Below are 20,208 nucleotides of genomic sequence, written 5' to 3'. Positions count from 1 at the left end.
TGCTGCCAGGCCCGTAATCTGCCATGTGCCCCCGTACCGACTCCTCATGCTGCTGCCAGGCCCGTAATCTGTCATGGGCCCCTGTACCGCCTCCTCATGCTGCTGCCAGGTCCAGAGTGTGTCATGGGTCCCTGTACGGCCTCCCATTGCTGCTGTCTCCATCGCCACACTCTGCCATGTGCCACTTTCAGGTCTCCTCACACTGCTGGTGGGTTCCATTTTGTCATAGGGTGCTGTATGGCCTCCCATTGCTGCTGCCTCCACCGCCACACTGTGGCTCCACACTCTGATTTTGGCCCCGTGACTGCCCAAATGAGTGAAGTGTGCGGTGATTCTAAGATCGACGGCACTCATCTGCATGTCATACTAACTGACAGTATTATTTCTCTTCCCCAGCAGACTCCAAGGGCATTTAAATTAAAGGTACAGTGTTCTGCACTAATATAAAGGCTCTCTGAAGCCTAGAAACACCCTTTTTATAAGTTAAATTCGCAGCGAATATATTCGGCTCGAAGCGAATTTATTCGGCGAATTCGGCGAATCAGCCGAACCGAATTTTTGAATAATTCGCTCATCTCTAGTCATAATATTTTAACTACATGCACTAATGTCAAGACCGAAACACTAACCTAAAGTAAGCCCTAACTTTAAACCACCCCTTTATTCTGTCTACCCATGACATTTTATGCTTAAAACAGCTAGATTAGATCCATCAGAGAGATTCAGTGACCAAAACTAATGATCTGTTTTTACTGTTGTTCAATCCCTGTGGACATATAATATATTGCCAAAAGTATTGGGGCACCCCTTCAAATCATTGGCTTCAGGTGTTCCAATCACCTTCATGGCCACAGGTGTAGAAAATCAAGCACCTAGGCATGCAGATTGCTTCTATAAACATTTCTGAAAGAATGGGTCACTCTCAGGAGCTCAGTGAATTCACGTGTGGTATTGCGATAGGTTGCTACATGTGCAGTAAGTCCATCTGTGAAATTTCCTTGCTACTAAATATTCCACGGTCAACTGTTCATGGCATTATAACATAGTGGAAGCAACTGGAAACAACAGCAGATCAGCCATGAACTGGTAGGCCACATAAAATGACAGAGCGGGGCCAGCGCATGGTAAAGCGCACAGAGCACAGAAGTCACAAACTGTCTGCAGAGTCAATAGCTAAATACCTTCACACTTTGTGTGGCCTTCAGATTAGCACAACAGTGCTTAGAGAGTTTCATGGAATGAGCAGCTGCATTCAAGCCTTACATCACCAGGTTCAATGCAAAGCGTTGGGTGCAGTGGTGTAAAGCATGTTGCCACTGGACTCTAGAGCAGTAGAAATATGTTCTCTGGAGTGACCAATCACACTTCTTTGTCCAGAAATCTGATGGACGTGTCTAGGTTTGCCGATTGCCAGGAGAATGGTACTTGCCTGACTGCATTGTGCCAAGTGTAAAGTTTGGTGGATTATGGTGTGGGGTTGTTTTTCAGGGGTTGGGCTTGGCCTCTTAGTTCCAGTGAAGGGAACTCTTAAGGCATCAGCATACCAAGACATTTTGGACAATTTCATACTCCCAACTTTATGGGAACAGTTTGGGGATGGCCGCTTCCTGTTCCAACATGACAGCACACGAGTGCACAAAGCAAGGTCCATAAAGACATGGATGAGCGAGTTTGGGGTGAAGGAAATTGGCTGGACTGCACAGAGCCCTGACCTCAACCCGATACAACACCTTTTGGATGCATTAGAGTGAAGACTGCGAGCCAGGACTTCTCGCCCGACATCAGTGCCTGACCTTACAAATGCTCTTCTGGAAGAATGGTCAAACATTCCCATAGACACTCTCAAAGTTTGTGGACAGCCTTCCCAGAAGAGTTTAAGCTGTTATAGCAACAAAGAGTAGGCCAACTCAATATTGAATCTTACGGACTAAGACTGGGATGCCATTAAAGTTCATGTGCGTGTAAAGCCAGGCATCCCAATACTTTTTACTGCATCTCTCCATTTAACTATATGTTTCACAAGTATGCCTGCTATCAATACTTGAGAGGAAAAAAACTGCATTTGATTAAAAGCTACAAATGGTTATGCTGCTAAAGGATAGCAAGATAGCATCCTGCATAGTGATAACCTACTTCTCTATATGGTAAAATAGCAAAGCCTGTGAAATTATTACCTGCTTTTGAACTGTAATTCCTATCGCAAAATGTGCTCGTAGATATAGCTTTTTGTCTTAAAATGGTTTTAAGTGAATTTCATGGAGTCATCAGTTAGCAATAATCTAAGAAGCATCATTTTTGGCATTTTTGATCTGTAATGGCACTAATTTCCCTTATGAGTTATCAATATAAATGCACTCTACTTTGTATGCTTTCATGAGCAAGCTTTTAAGAGCTATAATTGACCGTGCAAATTGGTAGAGTAATACTGGTGAAATGCACACATCATGTTAAATATTAAAAGCTGCTTCTAAATAATATAATCTTGGCACTCCATGAATGGTATCAGAAGTCTAAAGACTCAAAATTGTCTATGTTTTTTCCATTTTGTAGTTCATGTACAGGATATAGGTGATATACTAAATGCACTTTAATATATTTGATAAAATTCCACTCAGTAGAGGAAAGCTGCAACTATGGCATATGTCTTCTATTACTTGTGATCCATTCACATGAAAAGTACATATTAGCATTATATTTAGGAAGAATATGAAGGGCAGTTAATTGCAATTATTTACTGTTACTAAACACAGTTCATTTGTATTCTATTCAAACTGCTCTTTAATGTGCATCTGTGCCCACACTATGGATATTGAAGTATTAACATATGCTTAACAAGCAGAACAAGAGTATTGACCATTTCACTGCCAGAGCCGTGTTTCACATTTTTATGCACACATTTTAAAGTGCGCATTTTAAGCCTGAAGATTAGTTAAAGTCATTAAACATTATATATTTTTTAAGGGCAGAGAACATAGAGAATAAATTGATGGTAGCATGATACTAGCACACATATTTATCCAACCCACATTTTCAGTAAAAAAATACCAAAGTTAACTTTACTACTGCACATAAACACCATATATTACCAATATTTTGGCAAGAAAGAAAAAATGAAGTTGTAGCGAGTCAATAGATACCAAGCATGTCAAGCCCTAAAGTTGCACCAGTTCTTGAAACAGTAACAAACTACCATATTTAAAAATTTCCATAGGTGATGTTTTCAAAATATTTACAGGCTATCATTTTAAAGGTCATTGTGAATTATGGCCTTAAAGTTATTGTTCTCACTCTAATGTGTGCAGTGATACCTAATAAGTATAATGCAATCATAATTTTTGTAAATGTAGGCACATTAGCTTCATGCACTTATGTTTGTATGTTCATGTGCACATTGGGGACAGATGACTTTAAAATTATTTTTTTATCGATCATGTGTTATTTTAATGTTTTAAACTTTTTGTTACTTAACTGTATTGCCATCACATACAGTGAAGGAAATACGTATTTGATCCCCTGCTGATTTTGAATGTTTGCCTACTCACAATGAAATGATAAGCCTAAAAATCCAATGGTAGGTGTATTGTAACACTGAGAGACAGAATAGCAACACAAAATTAAAAAGAAATGCATGTCTAATAAATTATGCACTGATTTGCATGTTCATGAGGGAAATAAATATTTGATCCCCTTCACAAAACATGACTTAGTACTTGGTGGCAAATCCCTTGTTGGCAATCACAGAGGTCAGACGTTTCCTGTAATTGGCCACCAAGTTTGCACACATCTCAGGAGGGATTTTGGCCCACTCTTCTTGGCATATCCTCTCCAAGTCCTTAAGGTTTGGTGGCTGACGTTTGGCAACTCGAACTTTCAGCTCCCTCCACAGATTTTCAATCGGATTAAGGTCTGGAGACTGTCTAGGCCACTCCAGGACCTTAATCTGCTTCTTCTTGAGCCACTCCTTTGTTGCCTTGGTCGTGTGTTTTGGGTCATTGTCATGCTGGAACACCCATCCACGACCCATTTTCAATACCCTGGCTGAGGGAAGAAGGTTCTCACCCAAGATTTGATGGCACATTGCCCTATCCACCATCCCTTTTATGCGGTGCAGTTGTCCTGTGCCTTAGCAGAAAAACACCCCCAAAGCTGAATGTTTCCACCACCATGTTTGACAGTTGGGATGGTGTTCTTGGGGTCATATGCAGCATTCCTCCTCCTCCAAACACAGCGAGTTGAGTTAATGCCAAAGAGCTCGATTTTGGTCTGCAAACTTCAGATGGGCCTGGACATGTGCTTTCTTGAGCAGAGGGACCTTGCGGGCACAGCAGGAGTATAATCCTTGTTGGCGTAGTGTGTTACCAATTGTTTTCTTGGTGACTGTGGTCCCAGCTGCCTGGAGATCATTGACAAGATCTTTACATGTAGTTCTGGGATGACTCCTCACTGTTCTCATGATCATTGACACTCCACGAGGTGAGATCTTGCATGGTGCACCAGACCTAGGGAGACGGACAGTTGTTTTGTGTTTCTTCCATTTGCGAATGATTGCACCAACTGTTGTCACCTTCTCACCAAGCTGCTTGGCGATAGTTTGGTAGCCCAGTCCAGCCTTGTGTAGGTCTACAATCTTGTCCCTGACATCCTTGGACAGCTCTTTGGTCTTTGCCATGGTGGAGAGTGTGGAATCTGATTGTTTGATTGTTCCTGTGGACAGGTGTATTTTATACAGGTAACAAAATGAGATTAGCAGCACTATTTAAAGTGCCATGTCCATCCTGGGTTTCTGGTATGGCCTTGAGATCGTTTCCACATGCATATGGAAGAAAAGACTCTCTCTTCTTCAGAGCTGTTGCTGCACACTATTAAATGGGAACAATTCCCATGTTGGTTAAATATTTTCCAGGATTCAAAGAAAAATATTATAGAGTGACCGCTGTCATTCCAGATTGCTGCCCCTGTCATTTTGTCCTCCAAAACCTGGAAAATATATAACTGACATAGGAATTTTTCTCCCGAAACACATTGGCTTGATGTACTTTTCATTACTCTCAATAGATGTCTTTTAATCTACCATCAAACGTGCATTCTTTTGGACATCGGGCACTCCTTCTTTTCTATTATTTCTAGTGAACAGTATTTCTGGCAGTTGTCTCTGAAATAATTAACTTAATTTTTATTTATAACATGTAAATCATTGTACCATCTATATAATTGTATTTGTTTTTTATGGGGACCAGTACAAGTGATTCAGTACTGCATATGTATGCCCATTATTTTGGGACCTTTTTAGCGAATAAAATACACTCTGTTGCTTATTACTTGATTTGAAAATGGCTGGTAGGGGGTCCTGTTTGAAATGGGGCCTAGTACAAGACATCAAATACATAGGCACTACAATTTTGGGGGGCTTTTTTGGCAAAATAATTACACTATACTGTTTGTTTCTTGATTTTAAAAAGACTGCTGAAGGACCTGATGAAAATGGAGCCTAGTGTAGGTGATCACACACATAAGCACTACATTACTTTGGGAGATTTTGTTCTCTTTGATTCTATATTTGTGGCTTTCTTCACTTTAAAACAGCTGGCAAATGTCTAGTTCAAAATGGGGCCTAGTACAAGTGATTCAAAACTGTAAATGTGAGCACTTCAATATTCAGACTTTTCTCCTACAAATAAATTGCACTCTAATGTTGATTTATTTATTTTTATAATGGCTGGTAGGAGTCTTGCTTAAAATTTGGCCTAAAATACACTATTATGGTATTTTCTTTATGGCATGTTACGTGATGGACTTTTTCTTCAAATAAATGACAGCCTAACAATGATTTCTTGATTTTAAAATGGCTGGGGTGGGTCATGTTCAAAATAGGGGCTAGTAAAAGTGATTCAGTACTGCTCACATAGGCACTACTATCCTGGGGACTTTTTGTCTGCAAAATAAATTACATTCTAATGTTGATTTCTGGATTTTAAAATGACTGCTGGAGGACCTATTGAAAATGTGGACTGGTAAATGTGATCCAATACAGTGCACTACATCACTTTGGAACACTTTTTCCTGGCACAAATTATACTTTTTCCTGGCAAAATGGCTGGTGAGGGTCCTGTTCAAAATGAGACCTGGTACAAATGATTCAATATTGCACCACATTTGCAGATTAATATTTTAGGGTTTTTTTCTTCAAATAAATGACAGTCCAACATTGATTCTTTGATTTTAAAATGGCTGGGGTGTGTCCAGTTAAAATTGGGTCTAGTACAAGAGATGTTGTCCCTATAATTTTCTGGGTGCTTTTTTCTGCAAATTAAATAACACTGTAATGTGGATTTCCTGATTTTAAATTGATTGGTTGGGGTCCTGTTTCAAATGGGGCCTAATACAATATTTTTGGATTTTTACTGTGAAATAAACCACTTTCTTTTTTTTTTAAATTATATACATGTCATATACTGTCCATATATGCGACAATCAGCATGAGCATCAAGCCACACAGGGCAAGAAGGGAACAGCTAAATGTTCGATGTTTTGATGCTCTATATGCTTAAAATATATAATGTAGTTCTAGGATAATAATTACTCGGCAGCAGCTGCAGACATGATCAAATATACATACGTGACTCTGCCTCTTTCATATTAGGAGCATGCAGCTAACACTCTAGTAATCAGTATCCTAGTATCAGATGATTGCTGTGATTGGTCATAGTGATCACATGATAACAGTGTAAACAATCTGTCAGGAATGGTTTTCCATTCATGAACAGCTTACTTATTGTTGTGATCTGTGATTGGCCCACAGCAATCACATTGTACCTGGCTACCTGTACCATGTGATTAGCTGTAGCCAATCACAGATCACAAACATACGCAAACAATTTACGAATGGGAAACTCATTCATGACAGCAAAAACGATTGCTTATACAGTGATCATAGTGCAAACAAAATGCCTGATCTCTTCCCCAGAGTAGTACAGTGTCACTATGATTACACTGAGATACTCTGATGACAGAATGTTAAAAAAAATTGTAAAAAAAGTTTAAAAAACTATTTTTTTTTTTTACATACTAGTCAGTATCCCTGATCACTGACACTCCAGTAATATGATGACACTGTACTGTAAATGTTATTTAATTTCTTCAAATTCCCAAAAATGTAACAAAAAATTACAACTTCAAAAAACCAGTCATGCCTCAGAACATTGAGCATGAATCCTGGTGATTGTGTTTGGCTCACAACCCTCAATTTAAAATTGACTTTTCCTTTGATGAAATTTGGACCTAGATACATTAGGTCATTTCCTGTTAAAGAAGAATTAATACAATGACATATGAACTGAAACTGCCATATTCATTCATACAAAATGGACCGAGAACTTCCTGTAATGCCTCCTGATGATGTCAGCATGACAAAACATACGTTGAGACGGAGCTACAGAAAGTGACGGTCCAGTAACCTGGAAGTGGTGAGACAAGCTTGTATTGTGGAAGTAGCCTGAGCAATGAGAGACAGGGCTGACCGGGTATGAGATTAAGCGTTCAAACCCACGTGCAGAGCGGAATGCGCTGTTAAATATGAGCGGGATAACAAATGTTTTTTGTTTATTATGTGAGTTTTAATAAAGGGTATTTTACACTATTGGAGTCTCTCTTTCTCCCTTCTAAATATATGATACCCTTGGCGAATTTATAAGTACGGAGCATAGTGCAGTGATCCATCAAGAGGGCATAATATATATATACGGATAATATATGTATATACAAACAAGTGCATATAGACCATCTCTTAATTGAGAAGATCATGGCTGACTGGTGAATTCTCTGTAATGATGGTAGTACACAGAGGTGAAGCGGAGCATAAAGAACGGAGATTGGAAATTATTGCATAAAGCATTATTTTCATGGAGAAGGAGTTATATATCCTTGCACTTTTTGAAGGAACTGTGGTGCTATATGGACATATGTATTGATTTGAAGGACATAAGCAATATTTAAGGAGTCAAAAATTTATACATTAGAATATACACTTATATAATGGCTGTTTGCACTTTATATAATTATGTAAGCACTGTATGTCTTGGGAGATATTTGTGGGAGCCAGAAGCAAACACTCATGCTAAGAGATTGTTGCAGTCTTTCTGGCATGCTTATCCTGAAACAAATGTCTCAGCTGCACATCCAGAGGCTGTCCTTAAGGAGTGGGCAATGTCAGAAACATAGTGCCAAATGTCAAGCTAATGTACATGTACATAAGTATGCACACTGTCAAGCTAATGCATGTGCATATACTGTAACCATTCATATTTTTGCGGGTAGAAGACTGACTGCACGTACATCATTATGCACACAAACAAGCATGATCATGCCACATGCAGATTTGTGAACATGGCCATTTCCACCAAGCGAGCGATTTAAATCTGAATTTTGAACAAGTTCCTTGCTAATTGGTTTTAAGCCTTGAACCTGTGATCGTGATTCTGATACTCATCCTGATTCTGTTAATGACCCTGCTTCCACCTGATCCGCTTTTGTTTTACCTTTGTATGCTTATATATGCTGTTTCTCTTCATTACCAGCCTCGGCTTGGACTATTGACCATGGCTCTGCAGCTTTTGACCTGACCCATCTTTAACTGAACTTGGCACATCCATAATGCACAGCTTGATAACAGCACTCTCAAGTTCCAGCCCACAGCGCTGGCACCTTAGCACTTTCTTTTACCCCTGCAGTCTCTACTTCCAGGGCTTCTCAGATGGGAAATGTACATGAGGCCACCCTGGTCATTTCAGGCTCCCATCAAACTACCAAAGAACATAAAAGACTTATACACACTCAGTCATCTTCCTGCCCTTAATTGCCTTACTCAAGACTTATTTGAATGGGACAGATCTCTATTTTCTTGTTTTGGATAAGCTGCCATTTTTAAAATGAATGCCTTACCAAGACTCCTTTATCTCATCCAAGGGATACCCATATATCTAACAAATTTCTTTTTCTCATCCATCCAGACAACATTTTGCAGGTTCCTATGGAATAACAGCTCCCCCCAGAATTAGCACAGGAACTCTTTTCAAGACTTAAACATTTAAGAGGCATTGGCCTATCTGAAGTTTAAAAATATTATCATGCTTGGCATCTTACATGCATAGTCGAATGGTACATCCACATAAAATCCAAGAACTGGATTCTTAGCAAACAATTATTCTTATACTCACAGATCAGGTCTAGCACCTGGATAAGGAAACAATACCTGTGCTATTTAGCAACGTCCCACACTACCATAAGAGCTTTTCTAAAGGTGTTTACCATAATATGTAAAAAATTAGAAATTTCGGATACAGCGCTTACTGAGCGGAAACTAAAAGTTTCTTAACAGAATGATACCCAGATCCTAAACTCATAACCAGGACATTTATGGAGAGGTAAATTTCAGGACTTGACAAGCTTTAACACACTAAATGAGAATTATCCTATTTCTTGCTGGACATATTTTAAAATAAGACACTTTCTAAACCATCCACAACATAGATAACAATATGTAAGAGCACTTGCACCCTTTGAGACACTATAATCCTTACCAGAACCAATCACGCCCTCAGTATTAACAATTTATAATAGTACGGCACATTTCATACCCCCTAAAGATTTTCCCTACTCCAGAGAATGGGAAGCAGACCTTAATCAAAGCCTCACATCTGAGTACTGGGAAAACATCAACATCATATGATTTAAAAGCTCCATCAATGTCAATATCCAGGAGACTAATTACAAGCTTAGGTCTAAGTGTTGGAGGTGTCACTTATCAAAAGGTATTCTTATCCATATTTAGTAGCAATGTATGTGGATCCAACCATTTTGGAACAAAGTACTATGCCTTATTACTGACATCAAAAGAACAAAAAGGTATACCGCTCAGGCAAACAATCCAGGTCAATCCACAACAGGTGCAGGCTCTGGCTCTCTACCACATACGATGCAATAGGAAGAAAGGTCAGCTGCACACCGGAGGATAGATGAATATAGTGTGTATTTATTGATCCATAGGAAACACAAAACACCAGGACATGAATACAAGACCTGTTAACACGTTTCACAGGATCTCCTGCTCAATCATAACATGATTATGCAAATTTTGCACTTTTCAGTTTTAGTAAATAACCCCCATAGTGTAGCTGCCCTTTAATAGCCCTATTAAACACTTGTGAACTAGAAAATACTGAAGAAAGCAAGGTTATTCACATACAACAAATTATTGTGCACTATACTGTATATTCAAATAGTCTGTGTGTACACTCATTGAATGATATCTATGGACTCACAATACACATGGACTATTTAAATATACTGTATAGTGTACAATTATTTGTTGTATGGGAAGTGCCTTACTTTCTTCTGTATTTTCTAGTTTATATTCTATTTAGGTGTTGCATCTGAGATGCAAACAAGAACAGCCAATACAGGGACAGACAAGTCTTACAAATTATTGGAGTATTGCAGAGAATTTTAGAGGTCAGTGTTTCCATACCAAACCTAAATTATTAGTCTGTTTAAAAATCATAAGCAGAATCCAGGTTGGTGAGTTGTGAAGCTAGGACATCCTGATTATTTTGATCAGATTTATTCTGACAACAGCAACTAACACTGTGTGTAAACTGGCAGAACAGTGGGAATAGGCAAAGATTAAGGAATTCTGCAATATCAGATGTCAGGGGAAATCTGGATGCACAAGTATGTTATAGATTGCACTATTTTGTTTTGGCAGAGGACACCCTCTTGATCCTATGGGAGGGAATCCAGGGGAAGTAAAATCAAAGTATCCTAATTGACAATCAGCCCTGAAAATCACCCAAAAGTGCTCAGTACAGGCCAAACACTGGTGAGGGACTGTCCTTTATCTTCTAAAAAGAGTATGATATGGCACATTTGGTTACTGCCAAAATGTGGCCAACGACTGTGTTTAGGCAGTGATGTCACTGCTATCCCTGCTCCTTTGCTTACATGGTAAGCAAACAGTGGTGATTGCTAAGGACACAGCCGTGCCATGTCAGCGGTTCCTAGGAACTCGGTGGGTGCAAGCACCTGCTTCTTCCTTAGGAACCATTGGCAGCGGGAAGCTGTCATATATAGAAGTGGTAGAAATACTGCTTCTTTATACTGTATGATGCTCGGCTCCCTCTGAACAGACCAAAGAAACAAAGCTTGGGTGTCTGTTCGAATGTTAAAACAGTCCAGGCCTCAGTCTTTCATAAATTTGTGTACCTGTAGATCCTGTCACACAAGTGAAGCCAATGATTCCATAGCAATGGCAAAAAGCAGGGGTGAGAGAGGGAACCCCTGCCTTGGCCTCTAGGTAGATGGAAATAAGGACAGCAAGCCAATTTCCCTTACTCAGGTCTGAATCCAAATCTACTGAGGACATAAATAAACCCATGCAACACTTTTTAGCCCTTGCTAAATTGAGGCCAAGAAGTTCAGGGTTATCTGTTGGAACATGCCTGTTCAAAAACATTGCAGATACTACACATGATATACATATGTTCGGCAAGAGATAAGGTAAATCAAGCTGTTTTTTAATGCCACTCTAGAAAAAAATAATATGGTAATTGTTAACAATCTTGTAGGTCTGGAAAAATAAAGAATAGAAGGGCTTAGTTCCTTACCCTTTATGGAGAAATCGCTGCTTCAAACTCCTTTCAATAATAATGGAAAATACATCAGCTCATAGTTAACCTTTCAGGTTCAGTTGCATCATAGAATGTAGCCAGTTTGAGGCTGGATGGTCTGTCACAATAAGTTTCACAAGCAAACATTTCCTGGCAGTCAGCTGAGATTGCTCAAATCCTATTGAGACCTTGGTCTTCACCTGCGGTGGAAGGCTGCTGACTTTGAGGGAATCATCTGGAAAGTCTGTGTCTCTCTTTAACTTTTTTCTCATAATTCTTAGCATTTGGTCACATGACCTTTTCTAAATAGAATTTCAGCAAGTCTAAAGTCCAGTCCTCCCTTTTAGCAAAGATCATATAGTCAAATGCCTAGGTCTTGGATCTTGGAATCTGGAACAGTATTTAATCTTTATTCATCTATCATGATAAGACTGTAGCTTTAAAATAAGTACCAGTAATCAACATGATTTTAGGACTCTTTGTCCTCCGGTCATGTACAGCACTTATTTTCTAGAGTAGAGCAACACTCCATCTGGAACATGCAGAGTATTGCACTTGGGGAAGGGGGTGGGGATACATCAGCTTTCTTTTGGGTGATATTTAATTCATTGACACATCTGAATTGTTTTAGGTACTGTAATATATATATATATATATATATATATATATATATATATATATATGTGAGAGAGAGCGATAAAAATATTAGGGTTTCTGTTACCAGCAGTTAACCACACTTGTATTTTGGCTATGCTTATCCTGTGCTGTTTCACGCACTACCACATTTTTAGTGTTGCTGTAAGGTGCCCCACAGTTAAATTGTGAGTGTGGATCCACTTAAAGCTTACTTTTTTCCCCTCATTAAAATAAGTCATTGTTATGTTGTTATTATAACATACAGTAAATATTACATTTATATTAATTCTAAAAAGTAGTAATATTTTATTATTATGCTTACATTAATGCATCATAGAATATAACAATCTTGCCTTTAAGATGTAGTTGTAAAACCGAAAGTATTTGGTGAAGATTTTTATAGGAAACCATGTCAACCATTTAGTTAAATCCTTGCAAGTAACACTTTAGTAAAGAGACTCATTGTTCCCTAGCTGAGCAGAGTCTTTACTACTCTAAGAACATGGATCTGTGTACCTGTATTTTCTTTTATATTTTTTTTCCTAATACTCTTGAGCTGACAGTATTAAAATATGTTTGACACTTCTTTTTTTTGTAGGCCTAAATATGCTTAAAATAACTGTATAAAACCTGCATAAAACTATATTCCTGTGGCAGATGGCATCCCTTTCCCTTAACAGCACGATCCATACAAAACAATGGATATTAAATAAAGATATTTTTCCCTTCACAGTAACATTTGGACCCCCTGTGTCTTAGCTAATAGAAAATATAACCTATCTACATCTTAATGAAATTGCCTCTCAAGAACAGTAATTAAAACTCTAATCCAATAAAGTTATGCAAAATGTAACTAAGCTATGCACCCTGATTTCCTACATTTTAAGTTCACTACACAAAAAGACAATAATAAGGAAACTGGTTTCACAAAAATAAAAGTCTAAACTTAGACTTAAAGGACACCTATACTGAGAGAAATATGTTGGCTGCAATTCCATCTAAAACTGCTATTTGACTGGTTGTTATGCAGCTCTTCAGATTTTAATACTTGCTCAAAGTAAGAAGAAGCATGTAGCAAGTGAGGTCAGAACTCCTGTTCCAGGTCAAAGACCACTGGATCAGTGAAACAGAGTCCACAAACCAGTCAGGGAGATTGCTTTTTCAGAAATATGTTTCCTTTAATTTGAGAATTCTGAGTACCGTACTTGTATTTATGGTCATTATTACCTAGTTGTAATGACTGTGTATATGATATTATTAATCCTTCTTTTAGATGTGCTTAGAAAACATAGATGGCTTGCATGACTTTAGGTATCACCTCACAGGAATTTTGGGAGGATATGTTTACTGAGATAAAGTTACACTGAATATTCAAAAGCTTACACTAAATAACTAGCTTTAAAATCTTGTGTACCATAGTCTAATATAACTAGGATAGATATACAGTAATGCATGTTACCAGCTACACATTCACAGTTATACAATGTGGACTTCAGTACAACAAAAGTACCCATATGTAGAATGAAATTTGGCTGGTCCCAGCTGAACTGGTGGAATTTCGATCTATGTATGGGCAGCTTAGGTTATCTGCCTGCTTAAAAGCATAACTTAGGCATTACATACAGTGACCAGATCAGGGAGAGAATTTGCAGGTTAAAAAAAAAAAATAAAAAACACAAATGAAAAAAAAACACCAAACATGCAGTGGTCAGCACTGGCTAGCAGCAAGCAAAGAAAGAGCATGGGCAGGTAGGGTGGGCATCCATTATCCAGGCAAGGGTCAGGGCAGGTAGCATTAAATAAAGTAAGTCATATCCATGCAAGGTCAGGTCAGACTACTAATAATAGAATAATCAATTTCCAAGCAAGGATCAGTTGAGGAGTCACACAACAGCAGGAATTCAAGACTAAGCAAGATACAGGTACACGAGATAGGAGTCTGAATGCTATCACAAGCCTAGAGCTCTGGGTTTTGACATTTAAATAAGCTGCAGTACTGCCAGCAAATTGGACGAGGCTAGGCACATAATCTAGCTACTGACTGGCAATGTGGGCATTACTCCAAGAGAGTCCCTCTACCAGCCAATGACAGTGGGATCATTGTCAGAAGTACAATAATGTTCCTGCCAGGGAAGAGAGATCAGTATAACAGACCCTGACACAAAAAAACCCAATTTTTTTCTTGGTGCCTTCATTTTAGACCCGTTTTTGGGGGTATTTGGGGAGCTTATTCAGAATAATTGCATTGACTAAACTGTATCTGCTCTAATTTCTTAAATATGGTCAAATGTATATAATTTTTAGTCAGTTTTTGAAAAGACCTTGCTGATCAACTTGTTCTGCTGTTCCCTAGTTTGTGTTTTTGTTTACAAGTTAACAGACATAGTGAGAGTGTTTTATGTACTTCCAAATTTATTTTTTACATCTGAAGCATTGGATTCTATAGTGTAAGTTATTAAGTGTATTATATTTATGATCATATAGGACGTTTGTGTGTAATTTGCCACTCAGATTGTGTTATATTTCATTTATGCAGATTGAGCACCATAGAAGTTATGGCTACTTTTTTATGTGTTTTTTATGTGAAGTGTGGTATAGGGCATTTATGCTGTATCTTAAAATCTAGAGTTGAGGGAAAAAATAGTGCAATTTTTGGAATCGGTAGGTCAAATATACCATGTCTAACATTTGAGGTACAAAAAAGTGTGTTGGCCTGTAAGAGAGGCTCCGTACGTGTTGGAACCAGAAGACTCTCATATGCTCATGTTCATGGGCATTTTCATAATTCTGAGCAAAGCAAAACGGGAAATAACAAACATATGCAAATGTATTAGCATGTGCTCAAAACATAGGAGCATGCGCATGTGCACACAAATGCCCGGCACTGGCACTGGTGCCAAATAGCCTATTTAGCAGGACTGTGACATGAATGGATTGCTGAGTGGTCTCATACCTGCCTATCCATGCATGACTGGGCTTGACCCTGACCTGTATTTGGATTTTTGCCTGCCTGCTGTGACCTCGGCATGTATCCTGACTCTATCCTCTGCCTGATGTTAGTGCAGCTTGCTGTTGATGACTTTTTAGCTTGTGTCCTGGCTATGTCTCCCAATCAAGTGTCACTGTGTTCCAGTTCCTGGTTTCTGCCTAGTGACCTATGGTCAACTGCTTCCTGCAAACACCAGCTGGCACTGCCTGTTACTCCAACCCTCATGCCACTCTGTGTCCTCACACCTCCTGTGATCACTATCGGGGATTTTGGACAAGAAGTGCAAGAGAAGCCCCCTCTCCAGCTCAATCTCCCCCAGGTACGTAACATGGCCTGTATAATAATAATAATACTAATTATTATTATTACTATCATAAGTAAATTCCTCATGATTTCTCATCTAAAGGTATATGTGCACAGGGACTTTTGCAAACTCTGTATTGCCCCCTACCTTATGCCATAGCTCTATAGCAAATACTAGATAGCTGATGTGTAAAAATCCACCTTACTTACTATCACTATCGATTCCTTAATCTTTCCCTCCCTTGGTTGGAATTATTTTTTTCTATTGGTAGACCTCAGAAAACAAAAAAATAAATAATATTTTCATCTAATCAGGAAAGAAGAGATAGTGTCATTGTATCCATGTAGACTTTGTAGGAACTGATTTCACCTTCAAAAAAATCTGATTACTAAAATTTACACTGCCTATCTAGGGATGGCTAGAGAACTGTGACATGAAAAAGAGAGAAAGCAAAATTAACCTAGCCTCTATGAAAGTGTACTGTTACTGTATATGAAATTACAAGAAAAATTGTATGCTTACTTTTATCACCTCCCTACTGTTGTACTCAGGGGCGGACTGACCATTTGGAAACTCGGGCACTGCCCGAGGGCCCGGGGTCAGTAGGGGGCCCCATGGGATGCTCCTGGTACCTTTTTCATAGGCTTTTTTGTTTGGGCAAGGACACAGGGGCCCCATGATCCCCTATTGCCCGGGGGGGCCCCATGAATTGTCAGTCCGCCCCTGGTTGTACTGTAAAAAAAGAAAGTCAGGGGGGTGAACATATACTGTATTAACTTTACCATTTTTTGACCTGCAACTCCCAACTACTTGAAGCTCCACCTCATACATTAAAAATTTCCTTTATGCATACCTTAAATCCAGCAGTCTTCTGGCCAGTCATGTAATGTCACTGGTTCTGCCTCTTCTTGCCTGGATCAGTTGTTTAAATTGCAGTTCTAATCAGAGCTCATGTGAAATTCTCTTCAGCAATACTGTAAGTTCATGTGGGCATGATGATGCACCCCAGAAGGTGAGTGTTGAGAAGGAAATCAGTTTTTCATAAAATGCTGTGTTTTTAACACATACTGATCAAGGGATTTTTGTTTGGTTTTCTCAAAATTATGGAGATGGCTTTTAAATATAGTGATTTCAGTAGCTTGCCATTTTAAAATTCAGCCTTGTACAGTATATATTTTTTAGGCTTCATGTCAAATATTTACAAGACTTAAATTTCTACAATATGAATGTGCTAATTGGATCATTGAATTAGAGACTAATAACTCAGAAATACAAAATGAGCATGTACAGGTCTCTCAACCATAGTCGTTTTCCTGCTACTTCGCATGATTAACCCTGATTTAACATCTAAATTGCTAACCCCCAGATGATGTACAGTGTTCTCTGATTTAAAATGCAAAGCCAGCTGTGTGTTATTTTAATAAAGAAAGCATGTATATTTTATGCAACAACATCTTTTCTTATGAATAACTCTGCCAACCTTCTAGAAAACAATGGAGAGATAAGTTAACTGCATTATTTATAATGTTCAAAATGCATAATGGACGCTTTTGTTGGACAAACAATTAACCAATGCAAATATGAAATACCAAGTTGGTGCCAAATAATTTAGTGCAGAGTTCATGAAGCCTGTTTATGAATTCTTTATTCTGTTAAATTAAGTATATTTTACTATTCAACATTCTAAAAGGCATTGCAGCAAAAAAATATGCTAGGTCACACTAAAGAGATAAAAGGTGGAACAAATATACAGACAACAGAACTAAATATATATTAAAATCATGCTGTAAAATCAATTGTTCCCTGTATTCTTTATTCAGATGCCTTTACACACCAGTGCCTGTATCTGTCGTCAACTAGCTCTAACCTAGTATTGTGCTTTTATTGCATCTCATTTCAAGTTCTGAGCCTATTCCTAGCCTTATGTGTGCATATAAATGTAATCTGTTCTTGATGTGTCAAGCTTGGCACCATGACCAAGGATCACCTTGACCCTTCCAGAGGACTTTGGTGAATCCTGGCCCCTTCTGTCCATGCCACTAATTTACAAGGAAGATGCATTTGATGAAAACAATTGATGACAGATCAATTTACACTTGTACACTTGAGTACTTATTTCTTTACTGCATAAAAACATTTAAACAGATCCATGGTTACTTGGTAATCGAATGTCAACTGATGTTAATGTAACAATGTATGTTGATGTTTTGAATTGAAATCTTGAAAAAACTCTTAATGGTTTCTACCACAAAAGGCATAATCTATGTATACAATATATATTGATTTTTTTTCTAACCCATTTTTTTTAGTCTTTAATTGGACCTCTCCATTACTCACAAGTCTATATGAATAAATTCTAACAAGTCACAATATAACAATATAACTTTTCTAAAACATTGTTATCACTACCTATCAAACCTTTTATCACTAAAAAAGCAGTCCTAGTGCTTCAATCAAGTGCCTAGGCTGAGATGACATTATGGGGTTTATTTACTAAAGCTGGAGAGTCCAAAATCAGACTACCTTCTGCATAGAAACCAATCAGCTTCTAACCTCAGGTTGTTCAATGAAGCTTTGGCATTGAAATCTGGAAGCTGATTGGTTTCTATGCCGAAGAGAGTTTGATTTTGGACTCTCCAGCTTTAGTAAATAAACCCCTATCAGTCTGCTGCATGTTACTATTATTTTAGGAGTGATGTATAATCAAGGCGCCACATCCCAAAGTTCAAAATTAAGGAAACTATTATTTGTTATGAATATAATATAAATTTGCCGCACAAAAAAGTATTCATATATTAAAAATTAAGATTTTGTTCTAAATAAATAGTTAAAACCACACATTTTTTACAGAAACAATTAATTGATGCAACCAAGCTGCCCTTGTGGGGGCCTCTGTCTAGCCATCTCCTCACATATACAGTAGCTTAATAATGTATAATAATAACACTTAGTTTTCTTATTGCGTAGTTCAAGATTTAAATCCATCCAATCAGTAGAGCAGTGGTGGATGAATCCCCAATTCTGTGTGCCTCTTAGAAGGATAGATGTATTCTGAATTGTATGAGCAAATATAAGTATAACCCCCAAAATGCATAGAACATCCAATTTAAAATACAATTATAGTTACTGATATCCAGTGGCTTAAAGACCCCCTTCTGGGATTGGGGGTAAGAGCACCAACAACTAACAACAATATAGGTGCCAGATAATGAATGTTATGTACAGGTATACCTATATGGTGGTCTTAGTTAAGGGTCAAGAATTTGGGGTACACAGGTTATAGTCAATAGGATGTGGATTTTTTAATATGTTTCATATAACCACTTTATTGATTCTGGTTTTTCTTGTTTTGGCCCCCTGTGGCCCTCCACAAGGCAGATTTTAGCTATCGTATAGCTACATCTATAATACATGGGGAAATAATTTTGATGCATGTGTAGCACTGCCTCTGCAGTGGTTGCCCTGACCTTGCAAGCCTCCCAACACATCTTACACTCTGTATTCAGACATATTTCAACAGTATGAAGTATTGATGCAAGAGACACGATTCTTTAGTAACACCTCTATATTAGGATTGTTGTAAAGAGTAGACCACATAATGAAGGTATCAGAGGTACATCTCGGTTAATGCATAAAAGCAAAACACTGATAAAATGGAAATAACTAAATAGCAATGTTTAACAGATTATACAGTAACAAATAGTATGTTGTAACTATGTAACTGCAACACCAGCAGCAGAAGGGGGAAGAAAAGGCTGGTTGACTTAGTAGCTCCCTCTGGCCACTGGAGTCACAATATGTAATGCAAATAATTATGCAATATATATATATATATATATATATATATTTTTTTTTTTTTTTTCCATACATATACTCTGGCATAAATGGGTATAATCACTCTAATTTGAATAACAATGGCTTAGATTGAAAGATATCCCTTTAATTAGAAATAGCAACTTAAGTCCTGAAATGTTTAAAGTTTTTGATATGATAGTACTCGTCTTCTGCTAGCAATGGTGGGGCCTATATACAGCATTGAGTAATTCAATGATGATAACAGTTGGGTGGCGGTAAATGCTCAAGCAAGTATCTTTTGGTAATGAGGTGTAAAGGTCTCTGCATGCAGTGTCTCCAGAGTGTTGTCAGAAACAGGTCATGTATCTGCCTACTCACCAATCCCATGGATAGCATGGCCACCTAGGAACAGGGTTCTTGCACAGGCTCTTGGCAGTTTTCAGAGAAGTGCAGAGTTACCACCTGACAGCCTGTGAGGGAAGCAAGCAGAGATGACTGGCTGAAGACTGGATAGTGACAGTCCCGATGCAGAGAAGCTGATGTGATCCCAGTGTAGCAATCAGTGTCACCACTGTGCTGAACTGGTATGCAGAGTCTCCCAGTAGTAACCAGCAAGCTGTCTCTGGAGTAGAATGGCAGTCCATCTGTGTTTAGCTCTGAATCCTGCCCCAAGAGAGTGAGCCAGTACCTTACTGTAGAATATATCTGCTCTACCAGCAACCTTCTGGTTCTCCTGAAAAAGCTGACACTACTTACTGGATTTTTCTTTTTACGTAATGGACTATATTATTATCAGAGGTGTAACTTGAAGCTTGTAGCACCTG

This window comes from Staurois parvus, unplaced genomic scaffold (genome assembly GCF_062004578.1).
Source record: "Staurois parvus isolate SC_StPar_1 unplaced genomic scaffold, SC_StPar_1.0 ptg000145l, whole genome shotgun sequence".
Lineage (NCBI taxonomy): Eukaryota > Metazoa > Chordata > Amphibia > Anura > Ranidae > Staurois > Staurois parvus.
This window is presented reverse-complemented; position numbering follows the sequence as displayed.